This window comes from Papilio polytes, unplaced genomic scaffold (genome assembly GCF_000836215.1).
Source record: "Papilio polytes unplaced genomic scaffold, Ppol_1.0 DF823980.1, whole genome shotgun sequence".
In the NCBI taxonomy this organism is placed as follows: domain Eukaryota; kingdom Metazoa; phylum Arthropoda; class Insecta; order Lepidoptera; family Papilionidae; genus Papilio; species Papilio polytes.
The window spans coordinates 127,096-134,058 of record NW_013525224.1 but is presented as its reverse complement, the minus strand read 5'-3'; the positions used below and the strand labels follow the sequence as shown (position 1 = coordinate 134,058).

General features: G+C 33.8%; 1 protein-coding gene across 1 annotated transcript in view; it reads left to right on the top strand.

Moving 5' to 3' along the window:
- The first annotated feature begins 6,326 nt into the window (after window positions 1-6,326).
- LOC106101531 overlaps window positions 6,327-6,963 on the top strand; it is a 3,500-nt gene continuing 2,863 nt past the window's right edge. Inside the window, exon 1 of the mRNA XM_013280783.1 lies at window positions 6,327-6,425. The gene's annotated coding sequence lies outside the window, so the exon portion shown is untranslated. The remainder of the gene's footprint in view (window positions 6,426-6,963) is intronic.

The following is a 6,963-nucleotide window of genomic DNA, read 5'->3' as shown; positions in this document are numbered from 1 at the left end:
GGCGCCGTATAAATCTAGCCCAGGGTGCCAGTAACAGGTATTGGGTAAAAGTAGTGTATTGTACCTGAGAAGGAGACTTGTCTGCTAGCTGCTGCTTCGTGTCCGCGTATTCAACGCCCGCGTTCACAGGCGAACTCACTGAAACCAACATACATTAAGTAACTTTGATAATCTTATTGTTTTAAATCCAACAAAGTGTACGACAAATTATAAGAATTTAGTGTAATTTGGAAATTGATAAAATAGATTTTCACTAGTATTAATTTTCTAAAATGACAATGAACTGAAAATACGATTTATCCGATATATGGAATCCTTTATTTACAACTTAACTGAAAAACACCGATATATCTGAACATAAAAGCAAATGGACTAGAAGTTTACAGTTAAGATAGACAACAATATGTGTTTAATATTTATTCTCTACCAATATTAGCTCCCATCAAAGTTTACAAACAAAAATTGAACCGTATTATTGCCGAGTTATAAAACTTTATTCTGAACGGTTATAAATTTCAGCAAAAATTTATCGTTCATAGTCCAAAGTCATTGTATTCTCTAACGAATGACGTCGAGCAGTAAAGTTCATTGGAGGGACATAAACTTCGAAGATCTTCATACAAAGTCAAATTGAAAATTTTAGGAGTCGATAGTTTCCACTTCAACAAAACCTCTTTATACTCGTCAACATTTTTAATAAAACATTTTTCATCTAATATTCTCTTTGTTTTATACTCGATTAAACAATTGGTAATGATGGTAAATATGATAAAAATTTAAATAAGAGAAAAATTACAAAAAACATAAAAACTCACCTGTAGACAATGCTGGCGCACGTTTCTTCAAGGCATTATTATCCGACTTCGACAAATTTATTTTATTGTCAAATTCTCCACTGACTGCAACTATCAGCAGGAGGAAGGTTGCCTAAAGAAAAACCTTTCTAATAAAACTACGGGTAATTTTAAGAAGAGTGGTGAAAATCTTTATAATAAATAGTAACGACTGTGCAAAAGTGCATTTTGGTGACCCGACTATGAAACCTTTCTCACTTTGACATTGCCTGAATTTTCTAATTTTTATGATGATTGCAATGTCCTTGAGCATTGCGATGCGATAAATACACACATTTTCATACATTTAAATAATGCTATACTTAATTCTTATTATTTACAAATATACAAAATAATAAAAATTAAATTAGTGGAAACTGATCGGTGCCGTCACCGGAAAAAAGTATGACGTGAGTAAGCCGTTTAATAATTAATTAATATTAAAAATGTTTAAACATTACATTATATGCATATTAATTAATAAAAACAACATACATATAACCGCATCTTGATGTACCACTATCACTTTAATTCACAATTTGTATGTTGACATGCGCCTGCGCAGTGAGAGAGGACTAGCCGGTCAGTGGGAGCGGCGGCCGCGCGCAAGCTTATATGGTCTAGCCGCTGCGGGGCGCGCTGACCTGCCACAATCTGACGCCTCACCCTCGCCGATATCAAACAAATTGTTGTTACGTTTTTCACATACGTCTGTCCTTCGTTTATTCCTCACAAGAGACATTATATTTCCTATTGGCCAATGTCTGAAACAACATAAAAAACTTTTCATCTTGAAATATTTCAGATCCTGGACAATCTCTTCGGATAGCAATCATTATCAACTTCTATTCAAGACTATAATGACTCAATTAAAATGTGTGGGAAATTTTACCCACAATGTTTCGTGTAAAACATTTCATATACAAATGTCATATACAATAATTTCCTGTAGCCGTATTGTACTCGACGAATCCTTTATTTACTCCCGCGGGCTGCGGAATATTTGTTGAAGTTGACAATCGGCAGGAGTTAAACAGAGTTGGTCGCTTTAATTAACTGAAACAACGCCTCGGCGTCGCGTTTAAACCATTAATTAGAGTCACACTTCTATTAAATACGTTACCAAGGAAATTACTTTTGCGAAATCATTTCAGTGTTTGTACATCTACTTATTGCTTAGTTCATCTACAATTTTACATACTTAGTGATCATTAAACTAAAGTAACTTAATATAGATTTGAAGTTACGAATTAAGTTAACAAGTTAAGGAAGTTCTTAAATCCATATAATACAGATAAAAGGGTGTGTCAGTAGTCATTGATCATGGTGTGTAGTAGAGGTTGACATGAGATGTTCCTTGTGCAATTTATTGAGGCTGCGGGCGGGCTGAGGAGGTGTGTTGTCAATGGCGCTGCTATTCACAAGGAAGTGGCGTGTGTAGACAATTTGTTATTTCATGTCGCTCCTTGTTGGGCGCTGTATTTATTCGTTGGGTTTGTTGACTTGTTACAACATAGCCCTACTTTCAAAAAAATCTTTATCAAGCGACAATGGGTATGCGAAGAATGGGATTGAGTTAGTGTTGTTTCTTAACGTTTACCACTCGACCTTTTTTATGTGTTTTATTAATATTTCGTTCCCTTACTTTTTCACAGCTATATTGTGAGTTCGTAGTAATATGTAGACGTACACTTGACAAAGCTCAGAGATGATTTGGTAGAAGCGAGCGGCTGTGCCCTCTAATTATCTCAACAACCGGACTGCACGCGCGAATCATAAGCTAATTAGGTAATGAGGCAGAAATTTCGTGTCCGTGCTACGACCGAGTTAAAAAGCCTCTAACATATCAAAGCGGAAAGCGAACCAAAGCGACAATCTTGATACCAGAGATTTGGTTTATTTAACAAACCATTTAACAGCTACCCTTTTACTATAAATACTAATATAATAAGCAAAATTTGATTATCAGTTTTAATTTGCTTTTATATTTATCGCTTTGGCTCCGGTTCGCTTTCGGTGGTGTGTTACAAGTCTTGTGAGCCGCTATGTTGGGATTAGATTCCCTCGCTCGCGCCCGTACACTAATTACTACGTTTTCATAAACAAACGCTTCTGGTTCCGAGTCTCCAAGTTGCTTCTAATTGAATCCTTTATGAAGTTGTAACAATATCATCACTGTTTACGTTTAATACAACTGTATAGAACTAAAAAAATGTAAAAAAAAATCTTAAACGCTTTATCTACGTTAAACTACCTATGTCTGTTATGTAAGATATCGGTCTAATTAATTACATGTGTTATGTAAATAGTAGAACCAGATCATACTGATGTATGCGGTCGTAAATGTGACACGGCATGTAGAACTGTGAGATACTCTATACATGGTAAACCTACCTAATGAGTTTCAAACAAAACCATATTAAAAGTCCTCGAGTGTATAATCCCAAGGAATTCTTCAACTTATTTGTACGGTAACGCAAACTGAGCCCTTAGTTCTCTATCATATGGGTATCAGGTTCCTTCCTAACCTTCGTCTAGATCATTCTCTGGTTACTGTGATCGAATTACAAGTAAGCAAAACTGTACAAATGTGAATACAAAGCAACTAATTATAGATTGAGATTTTTAATCAGTGTCTAGTATGGAGCTTAGATCTCAGGACTTGAAATATTAAATGGTCACACGAAAAACATATACTAAGCGCCAAAAAATATACTTAAAATGTTTGTCTGCTATTTGTAGTAAATGTTTGTTTATATAAATCGATATAACAAACACGTAAACATCCAAATTACATAACATTTAATTCAGAAGTCGCTTATAGTGCAAGTGATCATATGTCTTTTTATGTAATTAAAACTCGAATGAACTTATATGTGTTATGTAATAAGTATTTACATAAATATAAAGTAATATCTTTCATTAGAACATCCGAGTGCCGTGAACCGACGTGACGTCACATCCGGACTACGAAAGCCACCTCCGTAACATCTGATAATATACTGTAATACTATATGGACTTGTCACCTAGCTTAATATTTTTAAAATTATTACAAAAATGAGTTTTGCAGCTTTCAGATTATTTAAGAAACTATTCGGATATGCATAAAATAAACTAACAACTATAATATTAATTGTTAAAGATGAAAAAAATGACTTCACGATTGAAACATATCATGGAGATCGTCGATGCAATACATAGCAACTTTTAGATTAGTATTAACAACCTGCGATATAAAAAAAGAAATACACTAAGTAACTAAGTACTAGCATGCCTAAGCGTAGGGCAATTTGAACATATCTTAACATGCGATTAGTTTGCGCAACCGCGGCCACGCAACCTGCGTGTGTCGACCGCATACGAGCCTCCGACAACGACCTAATTATAAGACAGCCTCTTTAACACACCTCTCAGTCGCATTGGTTTTATTTTACATCTACTTTTGGATAAGCCACTTAACTAAACCTAGTTAAATAAATCGATTATCCGTACACAATAACATAAATCGCATGGAAACAAGACAACTTCGAATAAGTCATTTTTTATTCCGTAACAGCAAGCTGAAAGTTACAACACACAATAATAAAAGCGTCACAATAAGTAAATTAGCGGCGTGTACATTTTTCTAATTAAAATATACAAACAAAACCAAATGCAGATATAAAATGATATATCATAACTATTTTATATTAAAACAATGTAGTTCACAGGGATAAGAATTTATAAAATTAAGCAATTACTTTTTATGACGTGAGGTACCGCGTAGATTACTTTTCAGGTAACTTCCTAAGGTCAACGACCTTGGTCTAATTCTATGATGTGCGTATTCACATTAAAAGTGCTATGTTACATAATTGACTATAACATAAGTTTGAATGATGTGAAATAATTTCGTCTAAACGTTTTACCCCTTTCTAAATAGTTTTTAATTCTTAATAAGTGAAGTGACAGAGACGCCATGTTACATAAGTTACATATAAGTCAAATGGAACTAGATCACATCGAGTTAAATGTTTTTTTTTTTTACTCCTAACACGTTCACACTATCGAGATTACATAATACGATGTAGCTGTTTTTTTGTACGTTGATTTATAAATAGTACGAAATTAAAATTAAACGATTATTTCTGTGCCTCCTTTTTTTTCTGTCCTGCAGTAAGCACACACAAAACAAGGCTTATTTTAACTTCAATCTTGTAATGTACAATAAGAGAGCGAAGAGCAATACAACGCAAGCATCAGTGTAAACACGCTCTATATCTGGACACTAGATCAACAGGTCAAATTGAGATCGACTTTCACTGCCGTATGTCTGAAGCGTCAGGTGCGGCCTACGCCCGAAGCCGTCGTTACATCACACAGCCTTAAACAAGGATTTTAAAGGGTGAATAGCTTCAAGTATATAACTTTGTGAGTAACTAATTTTTAAGATTCCCAGGCAAAGTTTTTTGACCTACAAATTCAATTCTGACGGTTCAATAACTCAGTATACGTTGCCTTTATACTTTATACAATTTTCTAGTCTGGTTAGCAACGATTAAATTCACGATATCTTTGTCTATGGTATTATAATAAGGCAATCGTCTCATAAACTTAAACGTGGCTAATGCCTAAAGTATTTCTCTAATAAATTAAGTCCACAAAGGACTTTATTTAATTTCCAACGATGTTTAAATAAAAGTTTCGAAATGGCACAACCAACGTTTATGAATTAAAAAAGACAAAAATATCACACGATAAACCTCCTAGAACCAAAACGACTGCGGAATGACAGAGAAATATTTAAGCAGCGCATTTATCATGGGCACAGCCCTGCCGCCGGCTACCGAGTAGCAAATGGAACAGAAAGAGACTACGAAAACCAAGCTGTTTGATTAAAATTCGTCTGCGGAACAATGTGGACGCCAGTTCTTTTCCCGGGGCTTTAATTTGACTTCACGGAATGTTGAACTCACTTTTAAATTTACTTTAAGCTTTTATCTGTTTATAAATACAACTACCAACAGTTCTAGCAGTTTGCTATTCAAATGTTCATTTTAAAAATAATAAAAAGAAACCGATAGACGAGAAACATTTAACTTTTAATTCGGATCCGCAACTAAACTTTGATTGCATTATTGCTATTTATTAATAGTAGGCAAATCTACAAATCATGGGCATCATAAGTCATATAGGAAATTAGTTTGTTAAAAATAGGACGACATATTAAAACTATAGTAACTAAATTAAATTCAAATTTATGATAAGCCTAATTATAGATGATCAAAGATTTGTACGCACAATAACCAGTTATTAAATGTAAGAGTTTTTTGATATGTAACGAATCTTCTAAGAAAACCGTAAACCCTGTCCACCTGACAAGGTGACAATGTTGAGTTATTACATTGATAAACCTCTAAACATGTCCTACCGGTATTTGGTCACCTACTGGTCACAGTCGAGTAAAGCACGGACATACAAACTGGCTCATTCTACTATAGTGCACATTTAGTGCGGTTGTTTCAAGATACAAAAAATATTTTTAAAATGCGCGCGTAATTTTCTAAAACAACACGGTATTAGGATTCTTGTCCTGTTCCTGCTGCCTTAAGGTAGGTTTAGACTTTTTTTCTTTACAGTTAAAATTTTAATTCATTATTCTAAATAATAAAATCCGTTTCTTGTATATTTCCGGAATTTTGCATTACTATGGCTAAAAAAGTATACGTTGTTATGAAAAAATATTACTAACAAGTCTATTCATATCTTATTGAATATAGACTCACACTTTGAATGTATCTATGTTTGTTGTTGTTGTAATTGTTTTCGTCTTACGTTATTTTTACTAGCTTAAAATAAAACTAATAATTACAATGTATTTGTTAATAACAATAGTAGATAATCAGAGAATGCCATCTCAAACGTTCTATAAAAACGTAACAATTAACAAATACATATATTATTTACTTAAATCATAAATTAACTCATTTATTAATTAACTAGCTATCGCCCGCGCCTACGTCTGCGTGAAATTAAAAAAAGTGAGTAGCCTATGTGTTCTTCCAGACTACCCCCTACGTCTAGACCAAATTTCATGGAGATCCGTCCAACAGTTTAGGCTACAAATCCTATTCTCTCTATTCAATCAGT